This window comes from Mustela nivalis (assembly GCF_964662115.1).
Source record: "Mustela nivalis genome assembly, chromosome: 17".
Classification (NCBI taxonomy): domain Eukaryota; kingdom Metazoa; phylum Chordata; class Mammalia; order Carnivora; family Mustelidae; genus Mustela; species Mustela nivalis.
The window spans coordinates 57,647,001-57,656,024 of record NC_139036.1 but is presented as its reverse complement, the minus strand read 5'-3'; positions in this window follow the sequence as shown (position 1 = coordinate 57,656,024).

The window sequence follows — 9,024 nt, the reverse complement described above, 5'->3', positions numbered from 1 at the left end:
TTGTAGTTTCTGATGTTTGTAACCAGACCCACCGTGTCATTAAACAGACTCGCTCTTGCCGCGTCCGCGCCACTGGCTCTGTCTTTTCCTGCCAGCTGCCACTCGCCTCTGCCTCCCCCGCTTAGCTCAGGGCTCAGGCCTGTTCTTGAGAGCCACCCAAGGGCCCCCTGGCCTGTGCCTCAGCCACGGCCGGCGGTGGCTCCTTGGAGCTGGGGCTTACAAGTGGAGCAGACGCCCTGACCCCGGTAGTCGGAAGCCCGGGCTGGAGACCAGAAGCAGGGCTGTGGAGGGCCGAGAAGGGTGTTTGTGCTGCTTTTAAAATCGAGGGGCTTTCAGTGTTTTGTCCTGGAAGTCTCCTCCCTGGGGAGCATAGGATAAGTCCGGGAGGAATCTGGGAGAGATGTTCAGGAAAATGGGAGAGAGTCAAGGATTGCCCACCCCCCTTACCCCTCACTTCCACCCCTCTGCTAGACATGAGCACTGGGTATCCCACACGGGGAAGGGGGTGGGCAGCTTCCTGAAGTGTCTGGCAGAGGAGGTTTGAGAAAGGAAGTCTGTTTACGTATACCACCTTAAACTTCTAGCACCTTCCCTGAGCTCTCAGCTCCCAGACCCCCTTCCCAAGCCCTGGATCCCACACCCCACAGCCTCAGGCCAGCCTGCCCCACCCCCACACACAATGGAGGCAACAGCCAGAGCAACAGCTCCCTAAGGAGGGACCAGGAGGTCTCTACTCCCTGGTGGGCTGCAGAAGCAGGAAGCATCCTCCGAGCTTGGGAGGGCTCCCGGCTGCCTTGGTCACGTGGTTCAGCTGACATGCAGGACGAGTCTTGTCTCTCAGACCGTGAACTCTTTGAATGCACTGTACACCTTCGTCTCCGGGGCCTGGCACAGCCGAGGTGCTCAAAAGAAATCCAAAGAATGAATGAACACCGCTCGTAGAAAGCAAGACCAGTGCATGGGGCCGAGAGGGAGCTGTGTGAACGAGCCGTGAGTGCAGAGTGGAGAGTGGAGAGGACAGGAGTGGGCAAGGCCTTTCCCGGGAGGCGGCGCTGCAGGATGGAGAGCTGGACTCTGGCGCCAGACGGCCTCCTAATGCTGTGTGACTTTGGGCAAGTTACTTAGCCTTTCTGAACTGCATAGTCACCTCTAATTTAAAATAGGAGTAAGACATAATTAAAATAAATATAAAATAGGAATGAACCAGACAGGTACCCGGAGGAGGAAGAGGAGTTTGGAAGCCAGCCACAGTGCCGGGGACATGGGCATGCTCTGGACAGGGCGACTTGACTATCAGGCCATCAGAAGCAGCAAATGGAGGGACGGGAGAGGGTGGGCTGGGCCAAGACCAGTCTTGAGGGGCAGAGATGGAAAGAGGAAGGCAGTGAACAAAGGAGGAAGATCGCAGGAAACAGGGCAAAGACAGGGAGATGGAGGCGGGCAGGGAGGGGGTGGGCGCCCCCATCCTGGGCCTGATGGCCCCTGGTGAGCTCAGGCTGAGCAGGAGCCAGAGGGTGAGGACTGTGAGGGCTGTGAGAGGAGAGGGGGCATCCGTGGGCAGGGTGGGGAGAGCCTCCGGGAAGAGAGACGCCCCCCCCCCTTCACTTCAGTGGACTCAAGTAGGGAAGGAGCCTCTTGACTGGCAAAACTGGAATCGTTCTGGAACATGGCCCTTGAGAGTTGATCTCTGCTCCCCACCCCCTAGGCACAGGACACTCCCCGCACACGGGGGCTAGAGCTGCTGCTGGGTAGGGGTGAGGTGGGGGAGGGACAAGTCCACCCCTGGCCTGCTGGGCAGGGCCCAGGTGTCCCCAGGGGGCTGGCCCCAGGGTCGGGGAGCAAGGGGTGGGCTTTTGTGCTCTACACTCAGGGATAGCCTTGTCGCTAAAGAACTAACCAACTGGGCCAGCTCCCCCTGCTTGCTCAGGCTGTGAGTGATGGGGTGTCAGGAAAGTGGGGGGGGGGGTGCCCTGGCTGCTGCTCCTTCTCCGCTGCACAGCCCCACAGTGCCCCCTGCTGGCCACTGGCTGGGACCCGCCCCGGGAGGCTCTGGACCAGGCTGCCAGGGACCTTCCTTTCCCGCTTCCCTTACCCTGTGGCCCACCTTCCTCCCTCACTTGAAAGGACGTATCCTGAGGCAAAAAGGAAAAACGTGAGCCCCCATACCTATTTATGAAGATATCCTCCCATAATCTGAACCACGTGGAAAAAGCTAATAAAATCTCTATTTTAAAAAAACGGACGATAGATAAAACACCATGGGTGGCCAGTTGGTTGGGTTTGTCAACCCAACACTTTGTCAACTTTGTCAACACTTATAGGCTCACTCATTTCTGGTGGCTCTGGATGTCCCTCAATTTGTGGCCACACGGCCTTCTGTGTGTCAGCCTAAACCCAAGACGATCTCATCTCGGGATCTTTAGCAAAGGCCCTTTCTTCAACAAGGCAGGTGGATGAGAATTTGGGGGCCTCCGCTTAGCTGGCTTTGTCCATAAGAGGAGGAAAGAGCAAGGAAGCAAGCAGGGACCCCCCTGCTCCTCCTATACGCCAGACACTTGCAGGGCCCTGCTGGTCTGGCCAGGCCCTGCTCCAAGAATTATCCAGAGGGCCCTCTGGGGTCCAGAAGGCTCTATACAAGGAGCAGCTGATAATGGAGGAGGTTAAGGAAGTCGAGGCGGGACCTGGGATCTGAGAATGTGGGGGGAGGTGGGAAGGTCCTCCAGAGCTTCAGAGAGAGAGAGCGTGTCCTCACACCTAGTATTTGGTTTCTCATTCCTGACCCGACATCTGGGCCGATGGTGGGGGCCCAGGTGTTCCGAGCTTGGGAGGGGCGGAGGATCCAGACTCTGCATTCACTTCTACATCCCCTTGGGTCGTGGAGCCTGAGGGAGCAAAGCTCCCCCAAAGACCTTTTGTGGGGCGCGTGGGGGGCTCAGTCAGTGAAGCGTCTGCCTTCAGCACAGGTCATGTTCCCGGGTCCTGGACCGAGCCCCGAGTCGGCGGGCTCCCTGCTCGGTGGGGAGCCTGCTTCTCCCTCTCCTCTCCTTCTCCCTCTCCTGACTCATACTCTCTCTCCCGCTCTCTCCCAAATCAATAAACAAAATCTTAAGAGAAAAGGAAAAAAAAGGAAAAAGAAGAGAAGAGAAAAGGGAAAGACCAGCTTTTGTGTTTCTCAGAACAGAGAGGGGCAGCACTGATGAGGTTCTAGAACAGAGGTGAGGTTCAGTGGGGTGAGGTCCGGAGCCGATGACCAAGAAAGAATTCTTGAGACAGACTTCTTTGGTGCAAAATGGTGGTTTATTAGAGCTCGGAGACAGGACCCGTGGGCAGGAAGAGCTGCTGCCCTGGGGATGTGAGGAGTGGTCTGTATATACTTGTAAGTTGGAGAGGGGGTTAGGGATGGCTTAAGTCTCTAAGGAATTTTGGAAGCAAGGTTTCTAGGATCTTGAAGGGCTAGCTATTGTCTGGGGAAAAGGTTATTCATTACCAGTAATAAAACCTTTCATGAGACTCTTTAGATGTCTATCAGTGGGCCATATGCTTGGGAATGATTGTCGACACTATCTTGGAGGTTTAGAGATAAGGTTTCCAAAGGAATTGTTAAAGTAGACTTACAGGATCCTGGCTGGGGGTAGGGGGTCATCAGTCTAGGATTGTCCTTTGCCCTTAACACATCCTTAAGGAGGGGGTAGTTCAGTCCCTAGAGGAGAGTCACTCTGCCTGTTTTAAGGTCTTGTCAGTAGGTAAGGAAATTAATAATTTTTCTTCTGCCTCTGTGTCCCACATCAGCACCATGTCACACTGGCATCAAGAGACCCGCACTGGTTCAGATCCACACCGCCTTACTCTGCGACCCAGGACTAAGCCCCAGTTACAGGGGCCCAAGATGGGGAGTCAGATTACCGCTGGGGCCCATGGGCTCTTGAATGGTTCCTTTTTCTGCTTAGCCCAGAATCTCCCCACCCTGGGAGCTACTTCCAGGGGCCCCAAGGAACTGAAAGCCTTGAGGTGACCCTCACCCACAAGTGCTGCAAAGGTCAGGGCTGCAAGCCACGGTGGGGGCACGGGGAGGGCAAGGACCAGGCTCCAGGAGGAAGAAGAACACAGACTAAGGAGTTCCCTTTTTTTCTTCCTCTGTCTTTTTTTTTTCTTTTTCAATTTTACAAGTATGCATTTATATATTCTTATTCTTTTTTAAAAAGATTTTTAAATTTATTTGTCAGAGAGAGAGAAAACAGAAGCACAAGCAAGGGGAAACGCAGAGGGAGAAGCAGGCTCCCCGCAGAGCAGGCTCCATCCCAGGACGTGAGCCGAAGGCCTATGCTTGACCAACTGAGCCACTCAGGCGTCCCAACATTTGTATATTCTTATCGTTAAAGATTCCAGAAATACCTACCTGTGAATTTAAAGTAAAACATGAATTTAAAGTAAATTTAAAGTGAATTTAAAGTAAAACAGGGGCACCTGGGCGGCTGACTCTTGATCTCACCTCAGGTCTTGATCCCAGGGCTGTGAGCATAAGCCCCGCACAGGGCTCCATGGTGGGGAAGAAGCCTACTTTTAAAAGGAGGAAGGAAGGAAGAAAGGGAGAGAGAAAAAGACAGAGAGGCATGAGAGGGAGGGAGAGAAGAAGGGAGAGCAGGAAGGAGGAAAAAAGAAAGAAATGACAGTCTTTCTCTAGGGTCTCTCTAGAATATATGCTGCTCCAAGAATACATGCCCCACTCCCCAGCTGCATGCAAGGCCATGAACAAATGACTTGAATTTACTGGGTCTCAGTTACGCATCTGTACAATGGGCTGTTGGGAGGATGAAATGAATTGAGACATATACAGAAAGCATTTGGACCATGCCTGGGGTTCCTGGGGCATCTTGAATGACGTATGCAAAGGGAGCCACAGGGACTGATGGCGGACACAGAGGAGGCGTATCTCCTCAGCTCACGTACTCACTCCATTGTCCCGTTGGTTCGCTTACAAAACAGAAGTTCAAAGATAAAAGTATTAGACAAATAGACAACAGAGCATTAAATCTAGTACAGAGCCCTTCTGGGGCGCCTGACTGGCTCCATTTGGTAGAACATGCGACTCTTGGGTTCAGGGTTGTAAGTTCGAGTCCCATGCTGGGTGTAGAGAGGGCTTAAAAATAAAAGATAAAATAAACAAAATAAAAAGAGCCCTTCTGAGCACGGGGCTCCGTGCGACTGTCCAGGTCACGTGCCTGTGAAGCCAGCCCTGCCTCCGGTAGGAACTGAACCTACCAAGGAGCTTGGAATTGGATTGTCCCCTAGCCAGGCTTGAGATGCCCACAGGCTCACTAACACTTCCATGATAGCCTCATAAGATACCCGGAGCCCAAGAACCCAGCTAAGCCACACATGGATTCCCGAGCCACAGAAACTATGAGGTCATAGTGTGCATTGTTTTAAGTGCCTAAGTTTGGGGGAACTTTCTAGATATTGACCCTTCATCAGTTACAACCATCGGGATTGCTTTCTCCCATTTGCTTGGCTTCTCACTTTGTGGAGGGCATCTGTGCGGCACAGAAGTCTACAGCTTCTATGCCATCAGATCTGTCCATCTTTTTGTTTATGGCTTCCGGGTGGAGCTTCTAGGCTGAGGTGTCTTCCTGGGGAACCCTCAGCTACTCAAGATTAGCTGTATTGCCTAATGTAACTCATCAAACGGCTAGTTAGCGGGTATGCTGGTGTATTTGCCACCAAAGCCGGTGCCCCCCCTCACCTCCCACCCCTCCCCCTACGGTCCTCCCAGGGTGACTGCGGCCTCCATGGTGAGGCAGAGAAGATGCAGCAGTGATCAGGGATCTGTAGGATGAGCCCAGCCAGGATCTGGGAGGTAATGTGGGCTCCAGAATAATATTCCAAGTCCGTTCCCAAAGGCCAGTCAGAATGACCACGTCTGGGATGAGACTAGGATGCCCCAGAGGAGGGCTGATAAAGGATTGAGAACAGCACGTGCAAGAAGCGACTGCTGGGGGAGAGGCAGAGAGTTCAAGGTCACCCTGGGGGAGGAGAGAGCTCCAGGAAGAGGAGCTGAAAAGCATCTCAGGGCCCAAGAGTCTGACCGCAACAGCCTCTGGACACTGGGTGCCCAGCCTTTCACCTGGGTGGCAGGCAGCTCCTAGGGTACCTGGGATCTTGTAGTTCATGAGCACCCAAATTGAGAGAGGTCACTGGCGCCCCTTCCTGGGCATGACCTTCTGAAAGGAGGGCAGGGTGGCAAAGACGAGTTATATAGGCTTTTGCAGCTTACTAACGCCAATAAGCCCTTTATGGGTGAGCCTGTAGCTTTAATGCCTGTCGTGTTTAGGTGGGGCTGCCAGGTGTTCTGCTGAGAAAGAAGGAAGAGGGGACAGAGATGAATCATGGCTTCCCCGGATTGTCTAGACCAGGTGGGGTTCCTTGGTGCCGTGCCCCAAATCACCACTAGGTGGCGACTCTGCACCATCAATGCTAGCGGTCAGGGTCCACGGAGATACTGGCTCCCTTTTCTGAAAAAGCCCTCAACTTCAGCCGGCCCAAGCTCTCTTCCTCGAACTTTGCCGGGCTAGAGTCCCTGAGTGGGGAGGGAAACCCAGAACATAAATGGAGAGGACATCTGAGGTCCTGCGTCAGCCAAATTCTGGACAGAAGGGATGCCTTTCTGATCCCTCTTCTGTGCTCCGTTGCCCCAGCCTCTTTCCCCAACCCTTTGACCCGGACCTTTGCAGTAGCCTCTTCACTCACTCACCTTGCTAACTTTGCCAAACTTGTCTGTCCTAAGCACAGCCAGAATGACCCTTTTGTAATACGGGTGTGGTCCATGATGCTGGAAAGAACATGGGTCTATGGTAGAGTACCCAGCTCTGCTCCCCACCAACTGTGTGGCCTTGGGCACAGCCCTATACCTCTCTGAACCTTGACAAGAAAGTGAGCTTCATTCAACAGAGCTTTCTTATGTGTTCTAAATTTCTTTGAATCTCAGCTAATAAAAAGACTCCTAATATTTTTACTCTCTTGGACAAACACAGGGACATCCTTCAAAGGTATATTATCTGAACTTTTTAAAAAGTTTTATTTATTTATGAGAAAGAGAGAGAATGAACACAAACAGGGGCAGCGGCAGGCAGAGGGAGAAGCAGACTCCCTGCTGAGCAGGGAGCCTGATATGGGACTAGATCCCACCACCCTGGGATCATGACCTGAGTTGAAGGCAGACCCTCAACCGACTGAGCCACCCAGGCATCCCTTACCAGAACCTTCCCTGAGTTCTCTAACTTAAGACTTCAGGAACCTCTTGCCCTTTCTTCTGGGGGTCACGATGTCTCACCTTCTTGATCTGAATGTCGTGAGGTGGGGGTCTCGGGATTGCTCAGACATGAAAGAAAGGCTATCATTCTCACGTACTGGGAGGGGGTGCCGGTGGTAGCTGCTCCCTTCCCCAGTCTTCCTGCAAAGCAGTGCTTACAAAGGACAAAGGTTCTCATTTTAAAACTCCGAGTGTGTGGTCTTTATTCCACAAAGCCTGTTTCCTCATCTATAAAGCCTGGCTTGCCTACCCTGCAGGACTGCTGTTAAGATGAAAATCGTAACCATGTCTATGAAAGCACTTTTCAAAGAGTAAAATACTAGATGCAATTTTCCAGTTTAAAAACTCCCCACTGCTTACAGAAAAATAAAAACGCCTCTCCAGACCTAGCAGAATCTCCCTTACACACGTCCTGCCTCTCTCTCCTTATGCCCATCAGCCTCCCCAGCACGTCCTGGGATGCAGCCTGACCAGGGGCCAGAAGCTCCCTGACCATAACCGGGGCTCCCGCACTCCTCTGGCTTTGTTTTTCCTCTTCCCACCAGCAATTCCTTTCTTCACCCCTCCCTGTCCAGACCCTCCTGATACCATTAGGCTAATTTTATTTAAAGGTTTTATTTACTTATGAGAGACAAAGAGAGAGCACCAGGGGGTGCCGAGGGAGGGAGAAGCAGACTCGCCTGAGCCGGGAGCCTGCCGCAGATGTGGGGCTCGATCCCAACACCCAGAGATCATGAACTAAGCCGGAGGCAGACACTTCACTGACTAAGCCACCCAGGTGCTTCCCCCTTTAGGCTAATTTTAGAAAAAGTTTAGACTGTGTTTTCTGTAAGTGATTAACACATGCACACGGTATGAAATGAAAAGCACGTGTCTGTCCTGCTCGTCTCCACTACCCTCCCACGCAGGGTCACCCCACACATGGACTTCCAGACTGCGTTTGTGGATCTACCAGCAAATCCATGGGTATGTTCTTTAAACACGGGCAAATGGAGTTATGTCAAACATGCGCCCGGCTGTTGTCTGCTTTCCACTTCATGTATCCTGGATGTCTTTCTCATCATCAGCACACAGAGTTGCCGAACTGTTTTTAACGGCTGTGCAACACGACCGCAAACTATACCCTAGTCTGTTCGACGCCCTTCTGCCCTCCGGCTGCACGGGTGCAGGGGGCTGCAGCCAAGGCCACAGTCCGCATCCCTGCGCCTACGTCGCTGGGCCCTGGGCGGTGGGCTCTGTTTCCAGGGGACAAATCCCTGATGTCAATCACCGCCATGAGTCCCTCTCCTGGGGGCTCCTACAGTTTTCCTTGGCCTTCCAGGACTGCCCCCTTGGCTCCGGTATCTGGAGAATTTGCCAGAATCTTAAGTCAGATTGTGACTTGCCTCCCACCCCAGCTGCGTCAATTCATCTCCTTCCGCCTCGGTCTCTTCCTCGCTAACATGGAGAGGATCCTAGTGGTACCCCTTCTGAGTTGTCACAAGAGTTGGGATCACACTTCACAGCCCTCTGATCAGGCCACCCTCATCCTTTTTCTTCTAGCCCCTGTGCACTTCCACCTTCGCAATGAGCCCCAGCGCTTTGCACACAGGTCCCAATCTTGTTCCTCTCTGTCTCCACAGCCCCCCGGGGTTTGTGACCGGCACACAATAATGGGTCCTTGCATGTGCCACTGGGAAGCAACCCTCCAGCACTGGTCCCTTCTACTTCTTAACCTC